Here is an 8,789-nt window from a genome sequence, read left to right on the forward strand (position 1 = left end):
ATATTTCAGGAAATAAAGAATTTATTTGTAATGCAGATAATGGTGCAAAAATGGCCGTCTCAGAAGAACGCCCAGTTGAGGGTTCAATTCCCTTCATATCTGATGGAAAAGGCAAAATGGTATCAGATGACCAGGAAAAAGAAGGTTCCGTAGACAAAGCCCTGAGTCCCGAGTCAAATGAAGCACCATTGAATCCGCCGATCTCTGAAGACAAACTTCAGTCAGAACTAAACTACGGTTTACATGATATTGGTCAAGAAAGCTGGAAGGACGCACATCCAGAAAATAACTGGAACAGTACAGTGAACCAAATTGTGCCAAATATAATTCGAAATCATCGGGAGACAGAAGCCTATAGTGAATCAGCTCCGTATTCGATTTCTCGTGTCAGTTTACCAGTTATGGGTTCGCGTAATGATGTACATAATTTTGATGAAAATTCTTATGAAGATGAGAAAAATAAGTCGTCCGAATCAAATGGTGATCAAAAATCTAATGCAATTTTATTAGATGATGATTCCCCTAGTTATCTAATAACCTCTAGTGAAAATCTGAATGAATTTGATGGAAATGTTTCAGAAGAGCCAAATTCCGATGACCTAAAACCAAATGTCGTTCATTATCACCTAGTCATTCCCAGTGGATTCTCTATTCAATGCGAGAAATATGTTCTAAATAAAGTCATATTAATTGTAATTTGGAGATATGAAGATCTAATATTGTTTCGTGGGGGAGGATAAAGTCGACAAATGCAGTCTGGATACCTACCCCGAATCTTCAGAGAAAAAGGGGAGGTGTTGGGATGACCCTGCAATTTTCTCGCAATCGATATGACAAGCTCATGAAACATCAAGGAGCATTTCAACCAATCAGCGATTGATTAGAAGTTATGTTACTAAAATAGCGAAAATGAAAAGTCACATGTAGAGATTCTGATGCTGTCAAAATGTGTACGTATCTTTCTGCCAAGTAACGCTTCCGCTGGAGAGACCCCATTTGTTGTCTGAGGGTTCGGTGTAGAACGGTAGATAAACAAGAACCTCTATAAGATCTCTTCGGTGTCCCCCTCCCCTCTTGATTTTTTTAGAGCATTTTTGAACGTACCAACAAAACGTTCTACCTGGCCATTCGATTGCAGATGGAATGGAGGTGTTCGGATGTGCCTGATTCCGTTCTACTGACAAAATTCTGAAAAGCCTTTTCTGACTTCATCTGTCGACACTGGAGTGTTTCGAATAGCCGCTGCTGCTACACTCTGTATTTCTGGAACTTTTTCACCTGTCTTTTTTGCATGTGAAGTGGTATCTGGTGATGGACACGACACGTTACAAACGCTGTTGATGGGTATATCCATTAATCCAAGCTTTTCTAACATATCTAGACCAAGAATATCAAGGTTTGGTCGTTCTGTTAGATAACATACCCCTTTACAGCTATTTCCATTGACGGAAAATTCACACTGTAATTCGCCAACTAGTTTCAGTACACCTCCAGATGCGTTTTTAGCCGTTTTCTTGGATGGCTTCATTGGCGGCTTCCCAAGCAGGTTAAACGTTTCTCTAGACACTAGAGTGATATCGGATGCTATGTCAGTTTGAAGACGAGCCGCTATACGATTAATCTGGATCGTAACATACTTTCTCCGAATGTCATAGTCTATTTGAAAGGCTGCTACCAGAAAAAGTGATTTAGATTCGGCTGACTTCACGTGTCGATGAAGTTTGTGCTTCTGCTTAGGCTGGGATGTACGATTTGGAGGGCAATGACCTTCTTTATGCCCACGTTTGTTACACATCTGACATTTATGTTTCTTGAATGGGCAGAATCGTACATAATGCCAATCACCACATAACCAACATGCAGTCGTTGGTTTGCTACAACTTGTTTTTGGTTTCTGAACTTTTAACCTAGTAATAGCATTGACACTACTGCAGGTTAAATTACGATTTACCTGTTCAATTAACTGATTGTCGTGTCTCATGTTCTATAGCCTCTTACACTCATCTGTTAATGTTCTGAGTGTGATGTTAGGATCTTGATCGAAACGAGTTAGAAGTCTGGTTCTAATCTCAGCATCTTGTGGTGACTGGAGAGCTTTGATGAATATAAGGCATTTAAATTCAGTCAGTCAGTCAGTCAGTCAGCGACAACGTAGGACCAGGCACATATATGCATCGGTCCAAGTTGCCATACCTCGTTAGCACAACAAGATGAACACCGGATTCATGGTAGTTAATTTAGTGTTGGTGGTAGTATATAAATTATAGGTTGTATATAAGGATATAGTACAGGAAGGAAGAGAGATATGAAGCAATTTTAATCTCGTAGTTTAAGGGAAGATAAAGAGTGTATACACCTACGCCATTGTGATCGATTCTGAGCCATGTCACCTAGAGTCTCCAACCATTGGTTACGATAGTCACGCGGACCCCAACCAGGTAGTCTGCATCTGCCAACATGGCTCAGGCTAGAAGTTAGTGACTTCAAACACTGATGCCATGTTTTGGTTTGGCCGCCCCTAACTCTCTTCCAACCATCCCCAATACTAGTCATCATAGCGCGTCGTGGTAATCGGTGTTCAGCCATACGTAACACATGGCCCAACCATCTCAGTCGATGAAGATTCATGACCTCATCAACTGATTTACCATCGTCCCCTAATACCCTGCGTCTAACCTCACTATTACTTACCCGGTGATCCCAGCAGATGCGAGCAATATTTCTAAGACATCTGTGGTCAAATACTAGTAACCTACGAGTATCTTCTACTCTTAATGGCCATGTTTCACAGCCGTAAAGTAGAACAGAGCGAACTGATGCGCAGTATACTCGTCCCTTAATTGATAGACGGATATCTCGTCTTCGCCATAGGTGACGTAAGTTGGCAAAAGCCAAACGAGCTTTTTGAATCCGTGCTGAGATTTCGTCAGACACCAACCCATTAGGGCTGATCAGACTTCCAAGATAAGTGAAGTTGTTCACGCGTTCGACTACTTCACTCCCTATCCTTAGTTCGGGTGTTGACGCAGGCCAGTCCTGGAGTAACAATTTACATTTGGATGGGGAGAAACGCATCCCAAACATCCTGGCATTATTACTGAGTTCCAACAGAAGACTCTGCATTTTGTCAGCGTCTTCACCAAACAGGACTATGTCATCTGCGTATTCTAAGTCGCTTAGTGGTCCCCCTGGTAGGAGATCAATTCCTGTAAATTCAGTCGACGAGAGTGTTATTTCCAGCAACAGGTCTATAATGAAGTTAAACAAAAAAGGGGATAGTGGACAGCCTTGACGTACACCACTTGAGGTTGTAAAATCATATGACAGTTCGCCATAAGCTCTCACTCGACTGATAGTGTTCGAGTAAAGAGCCTTCACAAGGTTTATGTACTTCTCAGGTACACCTTTCAATGACAGACACTGCCACAGAACCTCTCGGTCTACAGAGTCAAATGCTGCTTTCAAGTCAAGAAAAACTATCATTGTCGGACGCCGATAAACGTGTCTGTGCTCTAAAACTTGACGAATGGTGAATATGTGGTCGATACAGCCACGACCAGGTCTGAAGCCAGCCTGATTTTCTCGTGTTTGCAGTTCACGAGTCTTAGTTAGGCGCCTGATAATTATTGAGGCTAGTATTTTAGATACTATGTTAGTCAGACTAATCCCTCTATGGTTATCGCAGGATGATTTTGACCCCTTTTTATATATTGGGACAATAAGTGATTGTGACCAGTCGGATGGGATTACATCCGTCTCCCAGATTTTAGCCAGAATATTAGTCCTATATTAGACCTCTGGAGCCAATCCATCTGGACCAGCTGCTCTTCCTCGTTTCAGATTACCTATAGCCTTTTGAACTTCAAGTAGGGTCGGGGGGCCCACTTCAATGTTCCATTCAGGTTTTCTGGGAATTGATCTTCTGTCAACGAGCGTAACTTGAACCTTTCACATTCTCTGTTGACGATGTCTGCTAGAGCACCATATTCATCGGTTTCTCGTTTCACCAAATGGAGACACTGGTAGCGAATACTAAACAATGAGGAAGATTCACCGAATATTTCTGACAGCTGGGATACTGTCTCCTCGAAACTGAGCTCTCGAGGTATCAGCATAGCGTGCATGTTCATGACTTCCCAACTTGCGCATCAACAGTCGAGTCTTCCATGCGTCTTGTTTACAGAACTCTATTCTAAATTTGTCTTCCCAACGCTTGAACCACGTGAGAAATGTATTTCCACATTCGGGGTCATAATAGAATTCTGGAATGCTGCTGGCAACTGCATCACAAGAAGTACTTGAAGTAGCATGTGAACTCGAGCAGTGGATGTTAAGCTGTTGCGTCAGAGTTTCTAACAAGTGCATTTGTGCGTCAAGTTGTGCTTGCTGTTGTTGCAGTATTCGGTTAAGCTGGTCGTTTGATATCAGCATTTTGAATGAATTTTCCTTTTTCCCCGTCGCCACTGTTATAATTGTATTTTGCTAATAAACGACCCAGCTATTCCTATTGCTTAGTATTCTTATACAATGACACTCAACAAGACCCCAAAATCAGAACACGTTGAACAGGAATGAAATTGTATTCCCAAAATAACAATCGTAAGTGAACAGCAATCACTGGTTTGAATAACGTTCATATATTTACAGTATATACATAATAAGCTTCTAGATTTTTCTCCAATAATTTGTCAGGGCTGATTGGTTTAGAATTAGCCAATCAGCGCGCGCCATCACGATCATGCACATAACATGCCTTAATCCGGTTTATTTCCCACTAACAGTAACCTAGGATGCATTTCATCAGGTCCCGTGGATTTGCCTATATCAAGCCTGTTTAGTAGACCAAAGACATCGAGTTCTTTAATGGTCACATTGTCCAGTGTGTGTGTGTGGGATTCGTATGAACGGACGGGGTGTCTGTGCGGTACATTGCTAATGTAGCTTGAGAATACTTGAGCTTTACTATAGTCGTCCTCCACTAAAGATGAAGCATTACTGTCTCCCCATAGTGCTGGAATAGTTCCTCTTCTTTTAGTTCTTTGGCTTATATACGAATACAAGCGTTTAGGGCATTCTATAGATTCCTCAAGTTTTTTTTAGTGCAACGTTCTAGACTTACGTGGGGTCAAGGCACAAGTATTTCGAGCTTCTCAATATTGGGATTTTATTTCATCAGTATCCAGTAACCTAAATCTTTCCGATATTTTTCTCCTCTTACGGATAAGGGTGCGAACCTTTCTACTGAACCATGGTGGAGAGTCTCTCGGACCGTTTGTAGTCCGAGGGGTGTGGGATGCAGTAACTTTTAAGTACAAATGTTAAAATACATCCCAAGCTACTTCCATCGGGGACTCTGATTCTATTATCCAATCTACTGACGATGCTGAGTGTATAATATCTTCTATATTTGCTTTCTAGACATTAGGTCTGGGTTGGGCTGACGCGTGCTCGTTTTTGGCAACTATACTGAAGTCAAACGTTAGAATTGCATGATCAACTTTACCTAGGAGTGGCATGTAATCGAGGGCCGTGACATCACCCTCATAATGGGTCAATACAAGATCTAGTAAGGATGATTGAGAGTTCGGGTCGTACCTAGTCGCTCCTTCCACATGTTGCACTAGGGCACATGTGATAACCGTATCAACTAGTTCCTGCTCGAAGGAATTTTCTAGCAATCCAGTTCTCAGATTTTTCCAGTCTACCATGGGTACATTAAAGTCTTCTAGGATTAGACATCGACCACTATGTGACCATGTATTAAGACCGTCTAGTAAGACCTCATTTAGCTCACAGATTGAAATGTGGTAGACCAAACCAATCAACAACTCTTGTCTCTAGGATTTCAAGCGACAACTAACTAATTCACGTCCCACTCTCATGGGATACATTGTCGATAATGGTAAGTGGGATAGTATTCTTAATGAATAAAGCTACTCCTCCCTTACGCTTCTGGATTCTGTCGGCTCTTACTAACGTGAAGCCTTCAAAATCAAGTTCCATGCTATCTATAGGCTGCGTCAGCCAAGTTTCTGTGACTGCGATTATATATGGCTTGGTAGAGTTAATCTGTGCACCTAGATCCGATCGCTTACTGAGCAAGCTTCGGACACTTGTGTAACAGAAACGAAGCCTATTTAAATGGCTTTGTGCTGCACCCATAGTGGCCTCGGCATCATTCTCTGTCGAGGCCTCACAACTCGAAAATGTACAATTTTGAGGTCCTTTTCGCCAGCATCTAACTTAAGCCTTAGCCCTGTTTTGGCTTTTCGTCTTTTTATACGGTCGGCGAGCAGCAAGTCCCAACGGACTAAAGCTCCTGACTCCTTGAGTTTATGTCTATTCTGTAGTATTAAGTCCTGTTTGTTGAGATTTAAATATTACTTTAAGCAGCCTGGTCTGATTCTGTTTCAAGTTTATTTAGCTACCTGGTCTAAACACTTTGAGTAACGTGACTCCGGAGATATCCTGAGGCATTACCTGATTTAGTAGCTGTTTTATCAACCCAATGTCATGCTCGAAACGAGTTTCAGGTTCTAAGCTTCCACTCTCTTTGATTCTATGAAAGATAACTGACCTATCACCATGAACGGTCTTTAATTTTTCGGCTACTTTTTTGGAGGATGGTTGGTTTTTCTCTAATAGCGTTATTTCGTTTCTTGTTCTCGACCTGTACCTGTTCACCAACTTTTGTTGGAGTAGCAACCACAACCGTGTTAAACATACTGTGGGATTCCGGAGAACTATCGACTTGGGCAGTCAGGTTGCGATTAGGTTTTTTAGGTCTTTCCTGATGGCTACCATTCGGAGAACGGGGGACAGAAGAAACTTCCTTACATGAGTTTCTATTTCGAACAGACCTCTTTGAAGTCGGTCTTCCCTCCTTTGATCCATGAAAGTCAACTGTTACTGGGCTTAGTTGAGGTGACTTAACATCAATTTGTGTATCAACAGAGCGAGTACTGCCCGATCTGTCTCGGCCTCGTTTGCTAATACACTTTTTAGCTGCATTTCGCATTGAAATGGCTTTGGTTAGCAAGCTATTTGTGTCCGAGCAGCACTGCTGACAAAGCTACACGCAACCACTTTTACTAAACAGTTTGAAAGTCACTAGCGTTAGATTCGTACAAACCGTCTGGTACCATCCTTTGCACTAGTCGCACTGCATGCCGCTTTCAACGGGGTATCGACAGCTTAGGAGTTGACAGTTGCTTCTCTTACATTGTTTAGACATCAAAGAGAGGTTTTCAAAAAGAAACCAGATACAATAATACCCAGAGACAAAAGAAACTGATAACCAAAAAAGCGGAAAACTAGATTGTTAGAGCCAAAAATGCTAACAAATACGATAGAATCAAAGTACTCAAAAGTACCAGAGACAAACTACTTTAGAAGCAAAACTGATACTATTAGAGAATACTTTAACCGAAATAAATACAAATAAAGTGAAAACAGTAGTCTTGATACGTAATAAACGATCAAAACAATAAAAGTTACTCAGTGAGGAAAAATACCACTGTCCTTTTTAAAGAGCACACATTCTCCTAGATTTGGCGATAGCTTCGTTTAAATCGGTTGCTTTTGTAAAGTATGAGCTTTACTTTTCTTTTGTTCTCTACGTGGGCCGACGCGGTACCGCGTAAACTAATACTACACTACTGGCTACTGTTTTAATACCTATATAAGTGAAACTTTGGGGAATTTCCTCAGATATGGGGAAATATTAGGGTTTTTGTGCCATTTCCTCAATATTTTCTATAGCGGCTTCCCCAAAACGGACAAAATTTTCCCCAAATTAGGGAGATTGGGCATGGTGCAGTTAATTTGAATACTGCGTAAAACTAGTGTCTGACTATGAGCACAAATCTATACAATTCTACGTCGAACCATGCGGGAACTACCATAATTCTTAAGACTAACCTGAAATCTGGTGAGCGGATGAGGCGGTCACCTCGAAAAGCCGCCAAAACCACAGGGGTAGTCAGTCGATGCATTTTAAAAATGTAATATTCAGATATTGTTTGAGAGCAAACATCTTAATGGAATCATATTTATATGTCCTCACTCCTCCAACGATTATAAGTACTGGTGTATTGAATAAACAGTAAACTAGATAAGCAGTAAGGTTTTCGGATCAATTACTGGGAGTATGTCAGAAAAGGAAAACGACGCTGTTCTGATTAAAGTCCAACAAAAACCATTAAAAATAGCAAGGTGATTCCACTTTTGTGTGTTTTATTTGCTTCACAAGCTACTCAGGGTAGGTATATTGAATTGAGATGTGAGAGAATTCTCCTTACAAATAAAGACAGCCTTAAAAAACGTGCACATAATTCGGGACTGGAGTATGAGGATCGTTATGAATAAGGAACGCTGTTTTTTAAAATGAAAACTCAACTGAAGCATTGAAAGAGGAATTTAAGTATTTGCAGATGTTTAATCTACTATAGTTGAACAGAAGTGTTGCGTTTTCCACCTTATATAGTCTTATGTCAAAGTTTCAGCAAACGATAATTTCCTGGCTTGACTTACCCTGAAGTAGAGTTCAGATCACTCTGCCTCCATCGCCCAATTTGATAACGAATAGAAGCTTACTAGAGTTATATCGTATGTAACGGATGATATATTAGAGAAGTAAAGAGTACGGATATATAACCTCAGGGATAGATCAATATCATTTGATTGATCAGTTCGCGTTGGTTATAACTGATCATGATGAAATTCCATTAACGATTCAACGTTTAATGATCAGTCTCTTGACGCAGGAACTGTTGGGATTAATGGATTAT

At 40.9% G+C, this 8,789-nt stretch overlaps 1 protein-coding gene across 1 annotated transcript in view; it reads right to left on the reverse strand.

Annotated features, from left to right (window-relative positions):
- Smp_168400 (hypothetical protein) overlaps positions 1 to 7,968 on the reverse strand; it is a 17,482-nt gene extending 9,514 nt beyond the window's left edge. The window contains exon 1 of the mRNA XM_018793263.1: positions 7,921 to 7,968. The gene's annotated coding sequence lies outside the window, so the exon portion shown is untranslated. The remainder of the gene's footprint in view (positions 1 to 7,920) is intronic.
- Between the last annotated feature and the right edge of the window lie 821 nt (positions 7,969 to 8,789).

Source organism: Schistosoma mansoni, chromosome 1 (genome assembly GCF_000237925.1).
Source record: "Schistosoma mansoni strain Puerto Rico chromosome 1, complete genome".
Lineage (NCBI taxonomy): Eukaryota > Metazoa > Platyhelminthes > Trematoda > Strigeidida > Schistosomatidae > Schistosoma > Schistosoma mansoni.